The 13,554-nt window shown below is 43.7% G+C and overlaps 1 protein-coding gene across 5 annotated transcripts in view; it reads left to right on the forward strand.

The window, feature by feature from the left end:
* The first annotated feature begins 507 nt into the window (after positions 1–507).
* LOC103887515 overlaps positions 508–13,554 on the forward strand; it is a 54,768-nt gene continuing 41,721 nt past the window's right edge. For 3 of the 5 annotated variants that reach the window (XR_001906384.3, XR_002524315.2, XM_017962858.2), the window contains exons 1-2: positions 508–2,899; positions 3,519–3,614. The gene's annotated coding sequence lies outside the window, so the exon portion shown is untranslated. The remainder of the gene's footprint in view (positions 2,900–3,518; positions 3,615–13,554) is intronic. The other 2 variants (XM_021943342.2, XM_031652324.1) reach the window with 2 other exon arrangements.

The following is a 13,554-nucleotide window of genomic DNA, read 5'->3' on the forward strand; positions in this document are numbered from 1 at the left end:
GTCCTGTTTCCTAGAGCAGAGGCTGAGGTAGGTATTTGGATGCACGTGAATCATGGAGGGAGTGCTATTAGGAAAAGCCTTTAATGAAAGGAGTAAAACAGGATAGTGAAGGAGGAAAAGTCAATGTGAAGTCTTGCCTAGGTCTGATCCATGAGGATAATGGAGCCCTGAATTGTAACTCAGACTGCAGCCCTCTCTTATCCATTGGGAAGAGGAGTAACCTTTTATACTTCTATGTCAATCAGGCACTGCCTGTGGACTGTATTCTCTGGGAAGAGTTGTATAACCTCTGAGCAAAGCAACACTGCCCATCAACTAAGGAAGAGCTGCTGGAGAAAGGGGGCAGCTGCGAGCTATTAGTAACCAACACTCACAGCGGTTGGAAGATGGGTGCCCTGCTTGTAAAAGAGGATCTCTGCAAGGCACCAACAACATGTAGCACAACCCGCCACATGCACCTCTCAGGTTCTTTTGATTCTCATATTCAGTTCACTCCACCTGGTCTCAGCTTCTCTAGAATTCTCTGGTTGCACTTCTGAGGAAACCTACAAGAGGAGAATTAGTGGGGTGAACTATATCTATTGCTGTAGTTGCTCTCAAGGCCAATATTGATCATCAATATCGTCTTCCTCTACTACCTACTTTAGATTTTTCATATACTTGGCTAGCACTTCTGCTGGGCTGGGTGGCTTGCCTAGTGGGGTGACCCAGTCAATCACCTCTAAGGGGCCTGTGCACCTGGTTACTAGGTCATGGTTGGTTATGTATAGATAACATTGGGCACAGGAGTACCAAGGGACAATCCAGTGGATATGGATCACTTGAATTCCGAACACATTTCTCCATGGTCTCATGTGGCAGCAAGCCACACTTCCTTATGATGTTCAGGGCCAACAACCCTTGACACTGTGGCAACCCTTCCTGTGCCTACTGATTTGCTAACCCAAGAAGCAGTGGTAGTAGCTAGATCAATCTTGTTGAGAAGTCTATGCTATTGAGTTCATGCATAACTCAATCTCTGCCATCATGATTATTTTGTTTATGGGCTCATTGTGCAAGACAACAGTGGCCAAGAACTGAGACTGGCTAATATTGCCTGGCTAAGTCATCTTGTCTAGTCTTTCACAGTGGATGCTCTCTGGTGTGTGTTCACATACAATACAGAGACATATGTGTCCATTCCCATGGCCCATTCACACACCTCTACCTAAGACTTCCTTGTTCCTGATCTCCAGCCTTGTTCATTTCAGACTCTTGACTTACAGGCTATACCATTTGCCACTTCCCACTAGTCTATGTATATTCCTACCTCAGGCCACTTTTCTCTCTGCACAAAGTGGATGACCAGGTGACCAGGTACATTGTCTGAAGCTCTTCCCATTTCAAGAATTTCCCCTCCCTACTGTCTTTCAGGTGACTAGGTGCATTGTCTGTCTTTCAGAGCCCCCCTGAGTGGGGCTGGAGTGCAGCAATTTCCATTTTCAGCTTGTGCCAACATCTAGGATCAAAACTTGAACTTTTCCTTTCTCCATTGGCTGGTCGTGGGGACCCTCCATGGTACCATATGTGAGCTGAAGAAGACATTGACACAAATGTGTTTGGTGACATAGAGTATGAGCCACCTGTTTGTTCAGTTACTTCTTCCCTCTGCATTTGTCTGAACTTGATCTTGGATCTTCCACTTCTATGTTCGATGTATTGTTGGCTTTTCGACTTAGCAGTGGGGCTGAATTCTGAATGAGGGGCAGTTCTGGTCTCATGGTTACCTGGAGTCCCATGATCAAATACTCTTGTCTCTACCAGAGTCTTTTCCAGCAGCATGCTAGAAGCTGTTTTTGAAACTGTGTATACATCTCTGCGGCAGATGGCATGGTTTTGTTCTAGAATCCTATAGGTCCACCTGTGACTCTGCTGTTAGGACTTGCAGAAATTCTACATGATGTTTTTTTTTTCTACCACAAATACCTCTGATACTATGGAGTCTACTGGGTCATATGGCCTGATAGAATTTGGCTCTGTGTCCCCACCCAAATCTCATCTTAAATTGTAATCCTCATGCGTCAAGGGAGAGACCTGTAATCCCCAAGCAACAACGGAAGGTGACTGGATCATGGGGGCAGTTTTGCCCATGCTGTTCTCATGATAGTGGGTTAGGTCTCACAACATGATGGTTTTCTAAGTGTTTGGAAGTTCTTCCTTGACTCTCTCACCTGCTGCCCTGTAAGACGTGTCTGCTTCCCTTTCCACCATGATTGTAAGTTTCCTGAGGCTTCCCCAGCCTTGCAGAACTCTGAGTCAATTAAATACCTTTTCTTTATAAATTACCCAGTCTCAGGCAGTTCTTTAGAGCAGCGTGAGATTGAACTAATACATGGTCCAAGTAGAAATGCTGCTTGAATCACAGCAGTTGCAGTACGAGGCAACTGAATCTGTTGCCTAGTACTTTCTTACTCTGGGCCTCACTCAAAACTAGGAGCCTCTTGAAACACTGGGCAAACAGGTTGGAACAATATTCCCAAGTGTGAAATATGCTACCTCTGATGTATTGTGCTTCTTTCTTAGTGGTAGAAGGTGGGCACACTAACTTGTTCTTTATTTTGGTTGGGGGATTCTCAGCATCCCCAAGACCTTGAGACCTCTAAAAACAATAACTGGCAGGTTTCTGGCTCTTTGTAGGATTGACCTCCTGCCTTTGTGAGTACTTGTGTCTCACTTGTTACGTCTTACTCAGAAAGGCCTGATTTATGTGATGTCATCAGGGGTGCCATCAGCATGACCTTTGTGATGCTCTGTGGAATGTCCAGATGGCCCAAGCCCCTCTGGATATATTATGACAGAATCAAGGAGAATTAACAGACCCCAGGGCAGCACTGAGTGAATACTGCTGTTCATCCTATGGGTATGAATGTGAACTGTTTTAGATATTTCCTTCTGCTGGACATGGAAAAGAAAGCATTTGCCAGATCAATAGCTGCATACCACTTACCTCCAACTATGTTAAGTTGCTCTGGGTAATTCCCACATCCAGCTCAGAAGCTGTACGTGGGTTACTAATTGGTTAAGTTTGTCGTAGTTCACTGTCATCTGCCATGACAGGGGCCAAGCTAGTGTATTAAGTGGGACATACGATCTGGACCATCTCCTCTGCATTTTTTTGTTTTTGTTTTTGAGACAGGGTCTTGCTCTGTTGCCCAGGCTGGAGTGCAGTGGTGTGATCTTGGCTCACTGCAACCCCTGCCTCCTGGGTTCAAATTATTCTCCCGCCTCAGCCTCCTGAGTAGCTGGGATTACAGGCGTGTGCCACTATGCCTGGGTAATTTTCATATTTTTAGTAGAGATGGGGTTTCACCATATTGGCCCCACTGGTCTCGAACTCCTGACCTCAGGTAATCCGCCTCCCAAAGTGTTGGGAAGCCACCATGCTCGGCTTCCTCTGCATTTTTTGTCTTTGAGGTGACGCTAATCTCTGCCATTCCCCTAAGAAGTGATAATGTTTTTGGTTTACCCTCTTGGCCTAGGGATAGGGGCATCTTCAAAGGCTTCCATTTGACCTTTTGTAGTACAGGAGCTCCTAATCTACTGGCCAAGAAACTATGGTGATGTTCTGCCAACTGGTAAGTATATATGTTGCAATCATATATTCTGGAACTGGAAATGATCTTGCAGTTCTTGGGCCAGGACTCCATTTTTTACCTGACCCCATATGCCTCTACTACCATGGAGGAACCATGATGGGGTTTTGGGTCTCAGTGTCTCAGTACCAGTTTAGATCCTGTATCTAACATCCCTCAGAAGGTGTGGATTTTCCATTTCCCCATTGTAATTACCCTTTCTCTTCAGTTAATGGCCATAGATCCAATTGGAAATAACTAGTATATGTATTTACTGTGGCATCGCAGAGGTCTTTCTTATGGGGACCTAGTCTCCTTTTCAGTTGATGGGTTCAGGATGTGAGAGGTGGTTTAGATCTGGAAACTGGACATGGGACCATGACTTTCCAATGGGGTTTCTAATCTCAGTCTCCTGCTTATCCATTCTTGAACTCTTTTGATTCTATATATTAAATGATACCCTGGTTGGAAACTGAGAATGTCATTTTATTAGCTATTTTCATCAATTAGAGGTTAGCAAGCAACTTCTGTAAAGGGCCAGATAGTAAATATTTTAGGCTTTGCAGGTCATAGAATCACTTTTGCAATTACTCAACTGTCATTGTAGTACAAAAGCGGCCATAGATAATATGCAACAAATGGGCATGACTGTGTTCAATAAAAATTTATTTATAAAAACAGATTGTGAACAGAATTAGACCTGCAGGGCTGTGGTTTGCTGATACCTGCCATAGATGTCTGCAGGTCAGGGCCCTACTTTCTTGGCTGCCATTCCAATTTAGAAGCACACATGGTAAATCCACTGACTTTGCTTTTGAAAGTCAAGTGCCACCACCATGTCTCGGCTACATTGTAAGTTTAGCACCGTCATTGCCACTAGGAATCCCAGTTCTGTAGCAACATTTCCAACTCTGTCCAAGCCTACTGAGGACAGGCAGTACTGAGTCTATTGGCAGTGCCACTGTCCCCTCACCAGTGCACTCCTTATCCACTGGGAAGATGGCATGTACTCTGGGCCCTGCAAGGGCCATAATTGGCTAGTGTTCTAATCCCAGTCTCTAGCTCATCCATTCTCCATCTCTCCTTTGATAATTTATTAAGGTAAAATTCAAGTAACATTAAATTAAGCATTTTAATGTGAACAATTCAGTGGCATTTAGTACATTCACAACGTTGTATGACTATCATCACTAATTCCAAAACACTTCCATCATTCCAGAGTAAAACCTCTCATCCATTAAGCAGTTTTTCTCCCCACTTCAGCCCATAGCAACTGCCAATCTTCATTTTGTCTCTCTGGATTTATCTATTGTAGATATTTTACATAAATGGAATCATAAAAGATATGACCTTTTATGTCTGTCTTCTTTCACTTAGCATAATGTTTTAAGGTTTTATCCATGTTGTAGCCTGTATCAGTACTTCATTCCTTTTTATAGCTGAATAATATTTCATTGTGTGTGTATATATCTTGATATTTGTACATCTATATCTATACATCCCAGTTTATCTATTCATTCATTGATGGACATTTGGTCTGTTTTCACTTTTGGCTGCCGTGAGTAGTGCTATTACGAACATACATGTACCTACACTTTTTGGTACCTGTTTTCAATTATTTTGGGTATATATCTAGGAGTGGAATTGTAGGGTCATATGGCAATACTATGTTTAACTTTTTCGGAAATTGCCAAACTATTTTCTACAGTGGTTGAGCCATTTTGCATTCTCACTAACGATGTACAAGAGTTGCAACTTCTCCACATCTTTGCCAACACTTGTTTTTTTATTATAGTCCTCCTGGTGGGTGTGAAGTGGTACCTCATTGTGGTTTTAATTTGCATATCCCAAATGACTAATGATGTTGAGCATCTTTTTCGTGTATTTGTTGGCTATTTGTATATTTTCTTTGGAAAAATGTGGATTCAAGCACTTTGCCCATTTTTTAATTGGGTTGTCTTTTCTGCTATTGACTTCTAAGAGTTCTTTATGTATATTTTGGATACTGGACTCTTATCAGATATATGATATATGCAAATATTTTTCCCATTGTGTGGGTCATCTTTTCACTTTGTTGATGATGTCCTTGGTTGCAAAAACAATTTTAACTTTGGTAAAGCTTTTGTTGCTCTTGTCTTTGCTGTCATATCTAAGAATCTATTACTGATTCAAGGGTATAAAGATTTACCTCAGGGGAATTTTACAATTTTTTTGCCTTATATTTAAGCAGTTAATTCATTTGAACTAATTTTTATACATTGTGTGAGGCAGGGGTCCAACTTCATTCTTTTGCATGTGGATATCTAGTTGTTCCAGCGTCCTTTACTGAAGGGACTGCCCTTTCCTCATTGAATGGTCTTAGCACCCTTTTTGAAAATCGATGGGCTATGAAAGTATGGGTTTATTTTTGGACTCTCAATTATATTCCATTGGTTTATCTGTCTGTCTTTATGATGGTACCACATTGTTTTGATTACTGTAACTTTGCAGTAAATTTTGAAATTGGGAAGTTTGAGTCCTCCAACTTTGTTCTTCTTTTTCTTTTTCTTTTTTTTTTTTTTTTTACATGTAAAGCAATTTTATTTTTGTTTAACCTTAAGTTTGCCAATTTTTTCCCCTGAACAGCATTTGTCTTGTTTTGATACCCACCTACACTCATATTAGAAATGTAGTGCAAACTACTTGGTGATTCCACTTTGAATTTATAGTCATGTGACTAGGATGTTTTGAATATATGTTCTTCTTTTTCAAGATTGTTTTGATTACTTTAAACTGCTTGTAATTCCACAAGAATTAGAGGATTGGCTTTTCCGTTTCTGTAAAAAAGGCCATTGGGACTATGATAGGGACTGCATTGAATCTTCATCTCTTTTGATTCTATAGATTAAGCAATACTCTTGTTGAATCATGGCAACATCATGTTGTTATTAACCAACACCATATATCAGGGGTCAGCAAACTTTTTCTGCAAAAAGCCAGAAAGTAAATATTTTAGATTTTGAGGGCCATATGGCATTATATAATAATATAAGAGTCTCTGGACTCCTCTCACAGTCTGTGTAGCAGCTTCCAGAAGCCATCCCAGCAACGTATTAGAATCATCTCCTGGAGTCATTGCCAGGGTGTTAAATCCTGTGATAAGAGGTGTGCCCCTATATCAACAAAATTTTTCTTATCCAGCTTTATATTCAGTTTCTCCTCTTGACTCGACACCTTCAGCATCCACTTCCGTATACACTCTCCTGGTTTCTGCCGTTTCCTATTAGCCAGGTCTTATAGTTCCTTTGCTGCATAATCCCTCTCTTCCCTTAGTAGGTCAAGCGCTTGCCCAGTGAAACCAGGCTGTGATTTGGTCGTGGTTATGGCTCTGGTGGTCAGGAAGGGAGGCAGGGATACCTCGTGAAGAGGGCTAGCATTGTGCTCTAAGGAACTTGCCTCATTGAGGCTTCTATGCAAACTTAAATCAAGGCAGGGGGCAGGGGAGGATTCTTCCAACAATGAGGGGTGAGCATTTTTTGCAGGGCCAGGGAGTCCAGGAGGATTTGAGATTGAAGAGTTCAAGTGTATCCCATGTAGATATCTTTCTCCCAGACTTCAGGGTCTCACTTCTTCCCATTAGGACTTTGACTTAGTGTATGAGAATTGTCAGGAGCAGAAGGCAACTTTCTCTGAAGTTCTGTTACTCTGACAATTATATCCTGTGTCCAGACCTCACCTAGGTCTGCCGTCCAATTGCAAGAGATCAGGTTCCCTTTAAATGCTGTTGAAGAAGCTCTCTGCCTCTCACAATTGCTTTACACTGATGCCTGATTGTCCTGAGCTTGTCATTTTCTCTCTTCAAAGCATCTGTATTCAGCAACAACTACCCACGTTGACGATCCTTCTACTGACTCTTTCTCCATTGTCTCTCAAACTTCTGAGGTACCACATGAGTCTGTGTACTTCCCACCTGTGCCCCATCCCTGCCAGCACAGGTGAAAGTCTCAGCAGCCACACAGCTGCCCCCTGCTCTGGACGCCCAGTTCTCCACCTGCCACCAGGCCTGTGAGTGGCCCATCCCGGAATCCCATCCTTAGATCTGCTTCTTAAGTCCACTTCTGGCACCAACTGCCTTGGGTTGGGTTCCCTGAGCTTGAGAAGGGGTTCAGGTTCCCATGATTTATTGAGAGAGTGCTCTTCAGAAAAAAACCAGGAGAGGAGGAAGTAAATTAGGATAGGGAAGGGGAAGGAGCTGAGCAAGGCAGAGTCCAGGCTTGGCCTGATCCATGGTGGGGGGCTGTGGAGTATGAATCATTCTGCAACGTCATCTGCTCTTGAAGCAAGGGGGCCAGACTTTTGTACCCCTCTATCAGTCAGGGGTTGTGGGTGTCCATCCGTAGGGTGGGAATATAACCTCCCTGGCAAGGGAACTTCTGTCAGCTCAGAGTAATTTTCTGGAGAAGGAGCAGCTGTGAATTGTTATCATCTGGGAGTGGGTGGACCCGGTAAGCATCCACTGCAGAGAGAGTGGCATATTCTGCTAGCAGCAGCAATTTCAGTAGGGCTGGGGCCTGCAAAGTGAGGCATCCAGGTGGTAGTAGTTCTTGGACCAGGGTAGCTTGCCATGGGGGTGGCGAGAAATAGTTGGTTTTCAACACACACCCCCATACACTCCCCCCAGCCACACACATAGAGGGGGTCTCATTCTCTTGCCCAGGCTAGAGTGAAGTGGTGTGATCATAGGTCTCTGCAGCCTTGATCTCCCAGGCTCAAGCGATCATCCCACCACAGCCTCCCAAGTAGCTGGGACTACAGGCGTGCACCACCACACCTGGCTCATTTTTTTTTTTTTTTTTAATTTTTAGTAGAGACAAGGTCTTGCTATGTTGCCCAGGCTGGTCTTGAACTTCTGAACTCAAGCCGTCTTCCCACCCAGGCCTCCCAAAGTGCTGGGATTACAGGTAGGAGCCACTGTACTCAGCCTGAATATATTTTTTTAAATGACTTTATTGAGATATAATTGACATATAATAAATAAGCTGCATATAAAGTGTACAATTTGATAACTTTTAACATGTGCACGTATAGATCCATGTAATCATCACAGTAATGAAGATAATGAACATTTCCATAACCCCCAAAAGTTTCCTGTGCCCTTTGTGACCCTCTCTCCTGCTCATTCTCATTGTACCTTGCACCCTGCCTTTCACCGTCCTCCGAGTCCCAGGCAGCCACTAATCTTCTGTCTATCACTGTAGGGGAGTTTGCCTTTTTTTTTTTTAAGAATTTTGCACTGATGGAATCATACACTAGGTACTCTTTTTTTTCTTTCACTGCTTTCACTTAGTCTAATTATTTCACGATTCATTCATGTGGTTGCACGCATCAGTGGTTCATTCCTTTTTAGCACTGGGTAGAATTCCAATATGTGGATGCACCGCAGTTTGTTTATCCATTCATCTGTGGATGGACATTCAGGCTGTTTCTAGTTTTTGGCAACGATGTGTAAAACTGCTATGAACATTTGTATACAAGTCTTTGTATGGACGTATGCTTTCTTTTCTCCTGTATGAATAGTAAGCTGTGGACTGGCAGGATCACATGGTAGGTGAGTGTTTAATTTGACAGAAAACTGTCAAACTGTTTCCAGAGTGACTGTATTATTTTACCTTCCCATAAGCAGCATATGAGAGCATCAATCCCCACATCCTCACCAACACTTGCTATGCCTAGTCTTTTAAACTTGAGCCATTTTAGTGAGTGTTCTGGATATGTGTTGAATCTACAGCCTATAGGATTCATAATGGATTGGATCTGGGATTTGAGAGAGGGGTTATTTATGCAACAAATATTAATTGAGTGCCGTCTCTATCCTAGCATTTTTTCTAGAGGTTTGGGGCATAGCAGATAACAAAACACATATGATCCCTTCCCTCGTGGACCTTACAGCCCACATCACTTTCTTGCCTGTTTGCAGAAGACTGGGGTGGCTTGGGGTGTGGGATGAGGAGGCAAAGAAGGAGGTAAGTGCAACTGATGGAGGTGGTGAGTGATGTGAGAGCAGAGGGTGAAGGCAGGCTGTGTGGCGTAACATTCAGGGGGTCTGGTCTAGGAAGATGCAGTGACATCCTGTTTCCTATTAGTGTGACCCTGGCTGAGTCATGTCACTGCACTGGGCAGCTTCAGTTTCTTCATCTGTAAAATGGGAGTAATGGATACTTTAGGTGAACTGAGATGTCTTACTGGCACTTAGCCAAATCTAGACACTAAGTGCAGTCCTTAGAGAATATCCTTACTGAAGTCAGTGACGTTGTATTTATTCGTCAGCTTTGCTTTTTAGAGAGGACCAGAGAGTCCTGTATCCTCAGAAATGTCCCAGGGATCACAGAGTCAGCCCATGGTCCAGTGTCTTATTTCCACCCTCTTCTGCTAACCCCTCAGGTGCAGACTGTCAGCCTATGGGCCCTGAACAGGTGAGGGGAGTGTAAGGGCTGTTTGCAGTTTTATTTTTAGAGCCAGCCCTGGAAGATGGCTCAGGCTCCGAGGCTCCATGGGGAGCTGAAGTCAGGCTATATTTAGGAGACACAGCTGCGTCCCACTATCCCTCCCATGTCACTGGGATTTAGTCCTGGTGTTCAGAAAGAACACCTCAGGTTTGCCTAAGCTGTGTTTTATATTTGTGGGTGTCCCCAGGAGCAATGGGGCCCCCTTCCTCGGAGCCTCTGTCTCAAGTTCTCTGTGATGAAGGCGCAGGCGGGGTACAACCTGCCTCCTTTGTAACACCAGTGGTTTCTGCCTCATCGTGATGCTCACGGCTGGGAGTGTGGCTCCCTTCGGTGCCCTCTGTGTAGCCATAGCAACCATGATGATCCACATTTGTTCAGCCTTTCCTGTTTACCCAGTGCTTTTACAACCATCTCCTATTGCATCCTCCCGATGGGTCTGGAGTGTGGCATCATGATCACTATCCCTGTGTTCTGGATGAGGAAACTGAGACTCCAAGAAATGCAGGGACGTGCCTAAAGGCACTGTGTGAGTGACTGAGGTCATGAACTTAGGCTGTGGGATTCCAAGGTCAGGGTTCTCTCAGTTAAGTTGTCATTGTTGTAGTAATTGTGCAATCTCTAAGTCCCTGGCCTATCCTGCCCCACCACCTGCCTGCACAAATCCTTCTTTTTTGAGACTCTGCAGTTGGCTCAAATGCCATCTTCTCTGGGAAGCCCTTTCTGATTCTTTTAGATGAATGTGAACCCATGGGTCATTTCATGATACAATGCAGAATGCCATGGGGGTGGAGTATGGTTTGTCATAGCTCCTATGTGCACGTCATACCTCCTCTACTGCTCACAAACTCCTCTCATATTCCCTAGGTCATCTTGTCAAGACCTCACGAGCATGTAGCAGGTGCTTAAGTTCTGACTGAATTGAATTCCAACCAAGTGCTGTAACTAGATGGTTCCCAGATCCCACATAGGGTTTGAGATTGGACAGATCCTTGAGCTCATAGCCTGGTGCTGCCATTTTCTGGCTGGATGACCTAGGCTATTCTCATAACCAACTCTAGGCCTCAGTTTGCTCACCTGTAATGCGGGAATAATCATAATCCTATTTCATGAGGCTGTGGTGTGAGGATCAGAAGAGCTAATGCAAATGAAGACCATGTATATTATGCGCAGTGCATTATGAATGCTAAAAAATTAGCCACACATATTCTTTTTTTTGAGACGGAGTCTTGCTCTGTCGCCAGGCTAGAGTCCAGTGGCATGGTCTCGCTCACTGCAACTTCCCACTCTGTGGTTCAAGCTATTCTCTTGCCTCAGCCTCCCGAGTAGCTGGGATAAAGGCGCATGCCACCACGCCTGGCTAATTTTTGTGTTTTTAGTATAGGCGGGATTTCACCATGTTTGCCAGGATGGTCTCAGTCTCCTGACTTTGTGATCCGCCTGCCTCGTCCTCCCAAAGTGCTGGGATTACGGGCGTGAGCCACCATGCCTGGCCCATATTCTTATTCTTTACTCAGCAATCTTGACTGATTGTCTAGCAGGAACAAAGATCAGTTGATGTGTGACATAAGCTGACATCACACAAAAAATAAACAAATGGATGTTAATTAGGAATATCCTGTGACATTCATTTATTTGCTCATTCTCTTATCCATTCAGAGTCAATATGACTCACCTGGGAGCATCAGAAAAGGGTGGGCACCAGTCCACATCTTCCCTGTCTCATGGTTAAAGCCACTCTTTGCCTGCAGAAGGGGAAACTTCTCTGCTTTTTTGGTAGAGAAGTTGGTCACCTTCCCTTTTTGCCATCAGAACTGTAGGCAGGGGCCTGGAGACTAGAGAGGAGGGGGCCTTGGGAGCCTATGATCTGAGGCAGGGATGGCCAGTGGGTGCCGGGAGGCACAGGTCCTCCCAGTGGCCAGCGGCAGGGAGCTGGCAAGGATAGCAGGTGCCTGAAGCAGGGGTCTGACTGGAGTAGTCCTTTGTAGCAGGGTGACCTGATTGGCCTAGAAGTAGTGAATGCCCAGGAATGGCTGAGTTGGTTTAGTTCTGAGTTGGCATCCAACCAGACTTTTTGTCCTGTAGGGGAGGGCTTCACTGGTCTTATGGCAAGGGCTGGCAACCTTGGCCCGGTGAATGGGAGCATGAATAGCCCAGCTGGTTTTCTTATGGACGATAACCTTATGGAGTTTATTCTGGCTTTACTTTATGTAGATGAGGGAGTAACTTAGCTGACTCTAGAAGGGAGGTAGGAGTGGCCTAGGATATGGCAGAGACAGTGGTGATCACATCACTGAGAGTCCATCTGCTCTCCCAGAACCATGTGATTTCTTCTGCTTCTGTGAGTAGAAGCAAAGTGAGTCACTTCTGGGGTGCAGTATGGAAGAGCTGGTGTGATATCCTGCAACTTCTCTTCCCCTGCTGCAGTGATAGAAGAGGCTGAGCATTTTAGGTGGAAGAGTCTGCCAGCCAGGATCCCTGAGTGACTATGTGGAGCAGAGCCCACCTCAGCCTCAAGCTGGCTCCGGAAGCAAGAAACAAACCTTTGTTGCATTTAGTCACAGAGATTTTGGGGTGGTTTCCACTGCAAAGTGAACATTAGATACCTGCAAAAGTTGATGGTAATGGCATGGGAAGATACTAATGTTTCCTAGATGCTGGCAAATATTTTTGTTCAAGTTCCATTTATATTGTGTTCTGGGGAGCAGTTCCTATGCTGAACATCAGTTACCTTACCAATCTTCTTGATTCTCTCAACACACAGGGAAACTGAGGCTCAGAGAGGTTAAGTAACAAACTTAAGGTCATGTGGCTGGTTTCGTGGCATAGCTAGACTTTATAACCTTGGTCTTAACAAGTACGTAAGTGAGTGTTTTTTTCATAAAGAGAATTTCATTTGCCCATTGGCTTTGCTCAATTCTCTCAGTGGTGCTTCATCATCAGTTTGATTATCCTTAAGTGAAATTCACCCTGTAGTCAAGCAATTAATGTCAATAAACAAACACTCAAATGTAGCAGGAGAGCCAGCTCTGAAAGGGGAATGGGGATGAGTCCTTAAGTGAAATAAGAACTTTTTAAGAAGATGAATAATGGCTTTCTCTTTTTTGCAAGCTAGAATTTTTGTATATTGAAGATTTAAAAAAATAATAATGCCATGTATATTTTTGTGTACACATATACTTAGGTGTGTATGCATATTTTGGTGTGCCTTGTGGGTATGTGTGCACCAAGTGTCTGGATTTACAGACAATGCATTCTTGATCAACACATACCCAATTAATTGAGCTTTTTCATAATGTTTAATCATTTTATAAGAATGAAGAAAGTAAGGAAAAGTAGGAATCTTTTTTTAAAAACTATTAAATTTTTAGTATTTTGAAAGTCTTGAATTTTTCTCAAACCCAGGCTCCTAAAGCTTTAGGTTGTATTAATTCATTTATTTAATGAGCAATTATTGTGTG

This window comes from Papio anubis, chromosome 11 (genome assembly GCF_008728515.1).
Source record: "Papio anubis isolate 15944 chromosome 11, Panubis1.0, whole genome shotgun sequence".
Lineage (NCBI taxonomy): Eukaryota > Metazoa > Chordata > Mammalia > Primates > Cercopithecidae > Papio > Papio anubis.